The following is a 12,665-nucleotide window of genomic DNA, read 5'->3' on the forward strand; positions in this document are numbered from 1 at the left end:
TTATTTTCTAAAAAAATTTGGAAGTTCTAGAGCTAATATTTATAAGTATTTCCAAAACAATGCATCAAGCTGAGCCAGTGTCTTGGTACGGTCTCAAGCCTAGCATTGACGCTATGTGGGCTCAGACATCTGCAAAACAATGGTAGATCAAAGTCTCCACTGGCTGTGAAATGACACTCTTCCTCCTCTTTGAGTCTTGTGATTGAATAAGGCATGGCTTGGGTCAGATTCCTGATGAGCTCCCTGCATGGCTAATAGATTAGTCTGGGGTTTTATCAGGTCAGTCAAAGAACCAACAAATGGCAGTTGATCGTGCTTGGTTGACAAGGAAAAAACGAAAATCAAGCTGTACTGCTACTGGGCCAAAATCACTGTGAGATGACAAAGGTGAAAATCCTTGGGAACAGGAGGTATCTTCCCCCATTGTGCAGCTATTTAAGGTAGAAAGCTTCACTTGGGTTGTTATGATCCATCAAGACAACCCTGATTCCTGGTGACTACAGAAACAAGCTTGAAGTTTCTTGGTAATATTTTCAAAAGCAGCTTGCCAGTACCTTCTTCCTAGGGCTGAGAGCAAGTGACTAGCCGAAAGTTACCCAGTTAGCTTCCATGTTAAAGGCAAGAGAAGGGTCATAGTTTTCTGGCTTCTAATCAAAAGCCTTCCTCACTAGGCCCAACTGTCTGACTTGGATCAAATGGCCTTAAATTGGTTTTTCTTAGGATAGCCATTTACAAAGCTCTGCAGGAAGAGAAAAATAACGACAAGGATCAGAGCAGGAAGAGGAAAGAGGCTACATGAGACACGTTTAGTGTGACACCCCTATTTTCATTAATGTTCTTTATAACTATAAGAATATTCTTCCATTGCTGTGAGCTGTTATTACTGAACCTCAACCACTAGTTAACTGGCATTTACCAAAGGCAGTGTCACCAAACCATATATACTGACTAAGTCTTGGAAAGCTATATGATGTTCTATCACGGAAGTAAAGTTATCTGCTCATACATGCACATTGTTTCAGGAATTTGTCTAATAATATGAAGTAAGAGAAAGCCTCAGTGGCAGAGTCTTTGTGCATTGGCAGTTTTATAGAGGAATTACCTCAGCGTTCTCCAATTTATCCTGGAGGTGAAGGTGAAGTGGAGATGCTTCAAAGTTTATGAGCCAGCCTCTCTGACAAGACATTGTCAACTATGGGCACTAGTCAGAGTAGGGAAAGGTGGAGAGGGAGTTACCTAATTTTCTTTGTGGATGAAAGAAAGCTAAAAAGAGTCCTTTCTGGAGAACTGGGAGTGATGGTGTCAGAGACAAAGGCTTAGAAAAGTTGTATAGGGATCTCTCCCTTCTCATTTTCCCAGGAGGATCTACTCAAGCTAAATGAGAGGACAATTCAATACTTGATCTTGTTCGTTCATGCTGTCAAGAAGGATCAGAGGATATTTATAATTTCTAGCATACCTCCACTTACTGAAATGCTCCAATCAAGAATATTATAGTATTGAAGGGGACAAAGTTCCTTAACCAGCCCCATCTTCCCGTTCAAGACCAACTTCCAAACGACATAAAGAAAGGTGACAGTATGCCCAGATATACACATTATAATTGTTAATTAATAAGGTAATTGTAACCTGTCTTACATGAAATCTGCATCTGCATAACCAGCCTGTCTTCTCCTCCCTTTTCCCCCTGCAGTCTCACTCCTATTTAAGTCCTACATCCATCCACCTCCCCTATGCATCTAATGAAGCAAACTGCAACTCACATAAGCTTATACTTTTTAATAAAATGTGTTAGTCAGGAAAGGTGCTACCAGATCATGATCCATAATTAGAGACACAGTGTTGAGGCTAGTAGTACATTACATAACTGAGTTTTACTGATGAGAAGCCAGGAAAGTTGGAACAAAAACTTTATCTATAAAACTAGGTTGGACCATAGTCATTGCTAAAGCAACTTTTTTCTTGTTGGACAGCTCTTCTGTTACCCTGAATGTATGGTGACCCCACAGAAAAGCAGGTTAAGCTTTACTCAGAGATGTAGGCCATGAAATCTACTAAGTACACTCAGCCATCATTGTTGGGACAAGCTAACTACCAGCCAATAACCTCAAAGTTTCCTTCCTTCCTTCCTTCCTTCCTTCCTTCCTTCCTTCCTTCCTTCCTTCCTTCCTTCCTTCCTTCCTTCCTTCCTTCCTTTTGTTTTCTCTTTTTAGAAATCTTCCTTTACTCAAGGAGATTTTAAGGAACTGGGGACCCCAATCTAAACTTTCAAGAAAAGAAGCCAACCCATAAAAAGTTTCTGCCATGTTTCAGTTGAGGAGCAATGAATGAAGTTTGCTTGTGTTTTTAATTATTTTCTCACATTCATGCAAGGAAGCTAATATTTGAGAAACCAAATATTGTCCAAAGAGAATATATTTATGAAAGTTGATTGTGTAAAATAATGTATTAGGGAAATTTGGATGCAATACTACATATGTTAGGGGAAACTGTCTAAAATCATACATATTATTCAAGCTAAGGAAGGGTGTGAATAATAAATGGATGTTTTAATCCAACAACCATTAGTGCATACCCTTGAGCTTTACTCACTTGCATGATTTCTGTTTTTTTCACTACTTATCTTTATGGTAAGTATTCAATTTTGCCTCCATTTCCAAATTAGTAGCCATATCCTATAGCTATATAGCTAGCAATGCTATAACATCTGTGAATTCCAGATCCATAAGCCTACAGTGATTTTTCCAAAGGATGCCTAAATTTCTTCTTACCATAGCTTTCCACCTTATGAAGTCCATAGGTAGAAGGAACAGGAGTGGTGAAAGAATGCAGCCTTGCCATACTCCAGGGCTGATGGTGAAGAAATCTGTGATACCATGATCAGTTTTCATGCAGCAGCTGAAGTTTAGGAACAGATTTGGAAAAATATTAACAAAGCATTGGGGGATGCCATGATCAGTGAGTGTGCAACAATGAATGTGTAAAAAAAAAAAAATGATAGGAGGGAATAAGATTCTGAAAAATTCTGACACCGACCAGAGTTAGACTGATCTGTGGATCCATTCTCCGGCTCTACTGCTGTTTTCTACATGACACTGGAAGCTAACAAGCATGCACACACTGCAATCTTGGCTTTGATTATGTATAATTTTTTAATTGAGTTTTAGGCTAACCTTGTGCAGTTTGAACATAGTGGCAACCATCTTGCATTTGCCTGTCACAGGTAAGGGTCTGTTTTCTGAAAATCTAAAATGGTGGTTACTTTGGAGGTTAGATAATATATATGTCCTGAGAAGAGACAATTAGATGATAGCACATATCCACTAGTCCATCGAGAGTTTAGACTTATCATGTCAACTGAACACAGCCTGTGAATCTTTCATAAGAGAGCCTTTAGCAAGACCTCAGCTAAACTTTAAGTCACATTTCACAGCACTATGAGACTTCTCCCACAGTCAAAATGAAGTGTTGTTGATTTAACACTGAGCCTTGGGTTGCTCTCTGAATAATACATATACAAACAAAGCATAAAATACTGTTCAACTCCCCGTAGAGCAATGAACTTAGAAATAACTCTTTACAGTCCAGAACTTCCAGCTTGTAAAATAAAGTCTTTCCATCTTTGTGGTTTTCATCCACCTCTTTTATTATGGATAACGTCAGAAGCTGCAAAATATAACTATGACATCCCAATCATTCTATTTTATTTAGTAAAGAATTTCATAATGAAGAAATAAAGCAGCCATGTTCCAAGATATATTTGGATTAGAGGTTCATTTTATTACAGGAAATATATAAAAGGACTAGCAAATGGTGGGCGAGAGGGAGAGAGAAGGGAGGAATTAGCTTAATTGTAAGCCTTTACATCAGAATCAAAACTGGTTGTGCCAAGCTCAGCCACAGCACACATCAGCCATGCTGAAGATTTTTTTTTTTTTAACAATGCAGATTAAAGTCAAACACAGCAGATAAAGACAATTACAAAAACTTTGATTAAACTTAAATGTGGCAGTGAAAGAGTGAAGAGTATGATAGCTAGGGGAAAAACTCTGTGATGTCCCTCCCTAAACACATGTTTATTTTGCTTAATGGTTAATTCAGGGCTGCTTCGTTACATAATGTTTTTCCCTTAGCACGTTGTAGAAATCCAACCCAATGAAAGAGGCCATATTTTCTTTTGAGCCACAATAATATTCATGAGTCAGATTCTGTTACCTGGTGAACTGAAGCTTTTTTCCCAAGCTGCCTGGTAGAAAAAGCTTCACTTGACACCCATCCATCCATCCATCCATCCATCCATCCATCCATCCATCCCTGTCTGTCTGTCTGTCTGTCTGTCTGTCTGTCTGTCTGTCTATCTATCTATCTATCTATCTATCTATCCATCCATCCATCCATCCATCCATCCATCCATCCATCCATCCATCCATCCATCCATCCTCAGCTTAAAAGAGCTTTAAATCACTAAGTATGGACTGGTTTGTAAAAATCACCGTCTACCAGGACTAAGGTCAAATCAGTTTGCATTTTCTCTGCCCGTTTCTCAAAAACCTTTATTCCTCTGCTTAGACATGTCATGAAACTTTCTTTGAGTGATGTTCTGAAGATGTTGTTGCTGCAAAGGGACTGAGAGTGCTGCTGATGTGATTGATGGCAAAAAGCATAATTTCTTCTATGTTTATCTTGGGGGCAAATATATACATTTTAAAATTTCACTGGGGGGCCACTTGAAACTGATCAACTTAGGAGTTCCATTACTGAGGTCTGATTCTATATTGATTTTTTTTTCCTGGCATTTTATACAAGGGGGTTGCATTCTTTAGTCATATATATAATATGAGTGTGTATGTATGTGTGTGTGTGCGTGTGCGTGTGTGTTATAAATAAAGAGTTTGGTTTTCATTCATATTTTACCCAAGCTATCAGACTTGCCCTGTCATGCAAACTCAAAATGGCTGCCATTTTTAATCTTTTAACAGGTCCTGTATGTTGGAGTGCCACATTCTCTTGTATTACCAAAGGTTTCTCCTTTGTGTATGAACAAGCCCTTACAATACATGCTAAACCTTGCTGCTACTAAAGCAAACAGGACTTTTCTTTTACCCCATCATGAAAGCAGGGAAGGAGCATGACAGAGTAGCAACTTCTCCAGTCCAGAGATATTTAATGACTGCCTTTCTGCAGGTCACGCATCTAAACCCAGACTGAGAGACCTGCCAAGAAAAATATAGTATGGAACCCAAATGATTTGGAAATGTGAGCACATCAGCAGAACTGAATGCAGTGTTGAGCTATGCCTGGTCACACTATTCCTCCAACCTGGATCAGGGTGGTGGGAAATTTCTGGAATTTTGTAAGATGGTGAGAAGCTGCAAGGGCTTGCAGCCAGGAGGTCTTCGTGCAGCCATATACTGCTGGAGTCCAGCACTGGATGCATCCCCCCATGTGAATAGCCTCCCCCATTCAGTCTAATTGCCACAAATGTATGCATTCTTCAAAAATAAAGCAGCTGGGGGGAAACTGAAGGAAAGAAATGAATTATTTTGTACTGACAACAGGGATTCATATTTTCACAGCAGCTCTCTGACCTTGAAATTGCCACACTGTCTAGCATCTGGGGTTGGAGCTGGAGAAGCAGCAGGGGTGGTTGGGTGGGAATAGCCTGTTCTATGGAAGAACATTGATTTCTTTCCCAGAAAGCTGCTTAGGTTTTGCCTAAAGGGGAGAAGACGCTTCTAGCCTTCTTGTTGGTGATCTGTGGTAGGCTGAGACTCAGTTTTTATCTGAAAGTCAAAGTAATCTTTGCAAGAATTGCTACCCTGTGAAATTCCTAGCAGAGGGGGGTGAAAAAGAAAGTAAGAGAAAGTTAATCTCTAAGTAGTTAAGAAAGGAAAAGCCACAACAGAGCACAAAGGAGAAAGATGAGGAAGCAAATTTGAGGAACTGTGAGTTTTCTTCAGTTTTAATTATCGCTGCTCAGTGAACACCCAGTTGGGACACACCTGGTAGTGTGTGACCAGGGGAACAAAGTAGTTGTGTCTTAGGGTTTTGTAAGTGTAATTCACATTCTTTAAAAAGTAATGGAAGGTGGAAAGACATTCTACATCATGGAAGTAACCTGGAGATTCTCCTGATCACCCTAAAGCCAAAGAGCACTATGTTCTTTAGGTACTTACAGTGCGATGGTTGTGAAGAACCATTAGTTGGCCCTACCTAAAAATCACAGACATCTTAATGCATTGAATGAGGTATCTTTGAAAGGAAGGAAATTCTCCAGTGGAAAGGAAGAAACCATTGACCTGAAGCTGGAGGAGTCCACCTGGGAATATTCATCAGGAAACCAACAAGATAACAATATGCGCTGTGAGATGAAAGTAGCCAAGGATTTTCTCCAGGCCAGAAACCTACTAATGGTTATTTTAATTCCACTTTTGCTGCTACCATTGCCACTCTTGTACCCAACAAGTGTAAGTACTTTGATATGTTCTTCATTGTAACTTTAATTGGGAACTGAGATGGATTATGGAAGACCCATTAGATGAAGACAGGCTATTGATCGATTAGGTTAAATGAATAACTATATGTTAGTGTATATATATCTCAAGATAGATATAGGGGAAGGGAGGATTTTCCTGGCTTGGACATATTTAGAGGAAAAACTAGTCTCTATTCAAAAGCCTTTTTTATTATTATTATTTTTTTAGGGAATGAGAAACATTCAAAGCCCCCACCCCAGCCAAACTTTGGTTCACTATTTGAAATTATCTGGTAGATGAAAATTTGCAGGCAGTAAAAATAATCACTTTAAATATAATTCCAAAAGTTATTCCAGGAATTGGGGTTTGGGCACACATTCCCTTTTACTAGACTAATTACTTCAGCAGATGAAAAGCAATGGAGAACATTCTCTTGAATCCAATAGATATGCTGGTTTGGGATCATAGGAGTTTAAATGGAACACCCCAGGAAAGCACTAGATTCAGGAAGCCTGATATGGGAGTGGGGGGACCCAAGGAGAACCAGAGGTCAGCTTGAAATAGTTTCTTCTCCCATATTGAAATGAAACTAGCAGCTCTGGGAGTGGGGGGTCTTTGGACACCATGGAAAACAGCACGCATTGAGCTTTCCCCAACATCCGCCCTATTCCCTTCTAGCCTTTCAACCTGATTTGGCTTTTAGAGGTAACAGCTAAATTGAACATCAATGTCCAGAGGCAGTATACCAGACACAGACACAGAGACAAAAAAGATAAAGGGTAAAAAAATGGCAGATTTGGCATCTTCAGGAGTGCTGTGAGCTACCGGCTATGTCAAAAAGTGAAACAGAGGGAAGGACAGAACAAAAATTCCCTCAAGTAAGAATATATACTGTAGTGTGGCAGAACTAAGAAAACATGGTTTTGAGTTATATAATGCAATAGCTACATCATGTTAGAGTCCCTGTCATTTAATTCTCTCAACTAAATCCTACAGATATAGAAGTGATCCTGGGCTTAGTCTTTATTAACCCTCCAGTAGGTTGCTACCATCATTTTTTTAGGCAGAAGCTGTAACTGCATGCTGAGAAAAATTAAAAGAGAGGCACAGAGCTGCAAGCCATGTGTTCCAATTTTAGGACCAGATCGTTGACATAGAATCTGGAGGAGGTTATTCAGTAATGAAGACATTGCACACTGTACATGCCCAGTTAAGAGGACTGAATTGTATAAGCCTCACTCAGGTTAAGCCCTCTTTACAATCTTGCACTCTAGGTTGAAATGTGCAGTTGTATATACACCTATGTGGGATGGAGGAGCAATTCTCTTTGAACTTTTTCCAGTCCTGTGATTCTCTTCCCCAAGGAAGAAATATGCGCATCAACCTAGGAATAAGTTCATTTTTGAGAATAATATACACTCTTCCAAACTTTTCCAAGGAAATAGCTTGGAAGCTTCATCATGTTAGCTTTAACGGAGCCAGGATGTACCTTTTTTATAAATTTGTTTGAAACCTCTTTAATTAATGGTGTCTTCTTTTTTCTTGTTATTTTCTTTTATTTTAAGGATACTTAAGAACAAAAACAAAAAAGAGAGAGAGAGAAGAGTGAAAAGGAAAAAGGAAAAACATGGAGAAGGAATTTACAAGCTATAAAAAATAGACAAGGATTTATAAAATATTAAGAAACAAGAAAAAAAATCCCGTTGTTCCACCAGCAACATTAAATTGGTACAATATATAAAGATAATATTATATTGGTTTGGCACTTTAAACAGTATTGTTAAAGCCAAGTCAGAAATTAACAAAATCAGCCAAAAGAGTAAGAATCATCAGTATCAATAAGAGTTAACAAGAATTTCTAACTCATCTGAGACAGTCTGTCCTTAATTGTATGACTAATCAGGCAAAATCTAGTGTTTTAAGAACTTACGTTAAAAGAAAGCCAAACTTCAGATGCTAATTAACAGTGTCCTCTTGTCTATCAAGGTTATAGTGAACAAGTAGGCAAATTAGAGAAAGTAGAAGTCAGCTAAAACTAATTTCAACCTCATTAAACAAGTGAAGCAAAGAAAGGTAAATGAGATTCCTTCTTTGCCACAGATAAAATAAGATAATGAAGACAGAATTAAGACACAATGAACAGAAACTCACACGAACATTAACAATCAGCAGATAGTAAATTAATATAAAATGCTATTAAAGGTGTGTAATTCTGCATATTTACCCATAATTCTATTTGCTTAATCTATCTTAAAGAAGAAAAAGTAATCCTTTTCAACTGTAAATCATTTCAATGCATATTTCAGTTTGGAAAGCTGTAGAATTTTTGCTGATGAATACAGAATAGAGTACATTACATCAGTTTTTTCTCAATACAATGTGTTACCAATTTGTCTCCAACCTTAATTCAAGGTCTTGGTGTTCGAGCTTTTAACCCTTAATCAACCTGAAAAATTAGAATATTTTGCTCCATTTGTCTGATGTGCAAGAGAATGTCATGAAACTTCTGCAGCTGCAACAGTAGAATAGGTGTCAGGAATCCATGAAACCTTAGGTTCCAGAACCCTCAGCTATTATGACCAATGGTGAGGGATCTTGGGAACTGTTGCCTGCCATGCCTGCTCTAGTAGTAAGGAGTATTTGGCTGTATTATCTCAACTTTAGTATAGGGCAGTGACATTTTCTTGCATTTATTTCTACTTGTTCTCATTCACTTTGAAGCTTCAGAAATTTTTCAGAAGAGAAAAGAACTTCAGATGTTCATGGGTAGAGATCTAGAAGGTATTTAGTTATGAGATAGCCAAGGCATGTTCTGTTCCATTAAGCTTTTCCAGCAGCATTTGAACTGCTAAAGGGATGTCCTGCTCTTGAGAAACCACTACAGAATGTTTTGCTTTCTGTTGGAAAAAAATGAGAAATTGTCTATCAAATGTCTCTGTCGTCAAGTTTGGTAGCAAATGTGAAAAGGTCTTTAGTACAGAGATGTGGAAAGGGATCTCAACTGAAAGGTCCCCGGCCTTGTCATTGCTCACTTCCTGCTGACCAGCAAGAGATTGCAAATGTCTTTTCTAAAATACTGCCTTTAATGTGCTTTTTCCACTGTTTCTAGTGCTGTTTTATTTGTTGTATACCTCTTCTAAACTTAAGTACTGCTCTAATTGTTGGTTCACCAATCGTTTTATTAGTGTACCACCTTGGTTTTATTGAGCACTAGAAAGGCAATAAAGAAGTAACAAACTTAAGAATCCCAAAGCCCTATGAGTTTCACAGCAGGCATAAACTTTACCTTCTCTGTAGTTTTTACCATCCCTTTGCATCAGATGAAGGATAAGCATCGATGTCATTTTGGTGGTTCTTACCTATATCATATACAAAACAAGACAAGATTCTTCATTGCAGTCATAGATCAGTTCAAAAACAGAAAGAAAACAGGTGAAACAAGAGACAAAAACCACAGTAAAACCCAGTACTTATAAAATTGTTGTGGTCAAGGTGTGACACATTTTACAAATAGTAAAACAAAACTTAGCCACGTTAAGAGAAATAAGATCACATTGATCAGATAATAGGAAATGTAAATAAATTGGATCCAGGTGCTTATGACATATGAAATGACAAGAATGGTGATGGAGTGGGAAGAAAGACCTATTCCGCCCTTTGGAGTGTGTCACAGAATTCCTGATTTTGAATGTCCTTGTAGTTCAGTGTTTATGTAGACAGAGTAGTAGAAGAAGAGACAAAGAGAGCCCTAGAATTAAAAACCAGGCATAGAATCTTAAGTCAGAAATCTCACACCATTAAATATACTTCCTAAAATTCTGTGCAGCTACTTTCATCTAGTCTTTCCTCTCAATTTGCCTAATAAAAACTAAAAGTAAGTTTACTTTTAAAAGTAAATTAGTTGGGAAAAAAATAAACCTAACCTCCCTTTCAGGTAAATGCTAGTGATGTAACAATATTCAGTTTGGATATTTGATTCACAGTGGTTTAATTGATTTTCCAAAACTGACATTCTGGGGAAAAAAAGCTATCAATTCAGTGGCATTAAATTAGATGTCACTGATTTGATTTGATTTGATGATTCCATAGGATTTGTACATGGTCAAAACTCACTTTTCTGGATTGAATCAACAGACCAAATCAGATCAACTATTTTGGGCTGAATCAGTTATTCAGTTTGGAAATCCAAATGGTAGTACAGTAGGTAACATTTCCAAACTGATTTTATTTACCAGTTGAATCAATTTGACTTTCCATACCAGATCCACGATTCCACATAGATCAGATGGAATTCACATAGGTCTCATAAATGTTATACAATTCCTTAACATGCTTGACTTAACTGGCTGAATAGAAAATCAGTCTATGGCCCCATTCTCTTTTTGAAAGAACTTAAATTGCCAGGTCGGGTTGGCAATTTAATCTTGAGTTCTGTGCCAAAAATGAAAGGATAGCTAGTAATTAAACATTATATAACAAAGCAAAAGTATTCCACTCTTCCTTTATTCCTGGCAATTTTACATTAGATCAAGAAAAATTAAGATTCTCACTGTGCCTAATCCAGACAGGTTGGTTTTTAAGCACGTCATAATTAAATACCCTAATTATTCAACTGTCTAGTTACTTGACCATTAAATAACCCAACAGAAACCAATTAAATTTTAACTGAGATTAATAAACTGGCAATGGTGATTGTTTTCTCTGTTTGCCACTCTGCCACATGCCATTAGTCATCATGCCACTTGGAGTTCCCAAGGTCACAGACAGAATTAGTATGAATGGATAAGGGGGGGCAGGGAATGGGAGAAAGCTACTGCAACCAGTTTTGGGTTGCAGCCTCTTGAAAGCATCTGATCAAGCCTTCCAGGTGTGTTGCTTAGCAGGGGCCATGCTTGCATAGGAATTCGGTGAGTTGTCATTCAACATATCAGGAGGGTGCCAGATGGGGAAAAACTTTGATGGGGAATTCTGGAAAATGTAGTCTAACTCACTTTGAGGGCCAAATTCTGAGGAAGACCTATACAAATGGACTTGATTATGAACTTTAAACTTGGATTTGGTTTTTATTTTATTCCATTTTAAAAAAATTGTTTATAAGCTACTTTTCTATCAAAATAGACCATGGTTCATACATGCTAAGCCATGATTTGCTCAACTGTTTCTTAAGAAGCCACTGTGTCTGGGTTTGCATATAAGCCCTAATAAACCACTATTTATACAACACAACACATTAAACAAAGCCAAAAACAATTCATGGTTTAGCACAGTATGGGGATCCTGTTTCACCAATTGCATAAGGAAAAAAAAAATATTAAATTTCTTTTTGGTTTCTGGATTTCTATTGTCTGAAGTCCTCCTATCTTCTGCTTGTAAATGCATCGTCCAAGCCAGTTGCAATGAATTTCATATCTAACCTTACCCTGCTTTCTGGAAGCTGAGAAGCTTCGTGCCGTTCTTGCCATTCCCCCATACCAAGTAAAGGAACATTACAACAACAGGAATAATTGTATGGTTTGTTTTATTTTTATTTTTAACTTTTATTGATTGCAAACAATAAATATAAACAATAAACAACACATGAGACACTAATTTATAAAAGGAACTAGAAAAAAGACACAAAACTATATGAATATGAATGTACTAAATGGTGGGGAGAAGTAAATAATTTTAAATATTAACTTTCTATTGATGTGAAACATTCTCCACAACTTCCCAAATGTTGCTCCACTGCTCCACTGCAAATCTTTTTGAATGGGTCACTTTTTGCTTATTAACTCTGTTATTGTCCTTAAAATAATCTGCTCAGCAATTTTCTGGTTGGTTAAACAAGGCTACAATGGGAGTAAGGGGTTTGTGGTTTGACAGATTTATTTATTTACAACCCAGTCATTGTCTTAGCATGTTGTGTGAACCAGGCCATCACATTAAGCTATAATGTGGTTTATGGAGGATAGAACATTAGCTGAATGCAGCAATTTGGTGGGCAGGTGGTTTGTTTGATATAAGCTGGCTTGAGGGTTTAGCAAGTTGTTTGAATCAAGCTTCTAAGTTCCCACTAGTGGCCTTTTTAAATATTGGTCTTGAATTAGTTATTTTCCATTCTTCTTGCATGCAGGGAAATTTTAGGAGCCCATTACATATATGGAAGAAGTGCACTGAGGTGATCTAGGGAGAACAAATGGGGTTCAA

Source organism: Python bivittatus, unplaced genomic scaffold, assembly GCF_059951505.1.
Source record: "Python bivittatus isolate LINGU-HERP-01145 unplaced genomic scaffold, Pbiv_v1 ctg000330_np1212, whole genome shotgun sequence".
In the NCBI taxonomy this organism is placed as follows: domain Eukaryota; kingdom Metazoa; phylum Chordata; class Lepidosauria; order Squamata; family Pythonidae; genus Python; species Python bivittatus.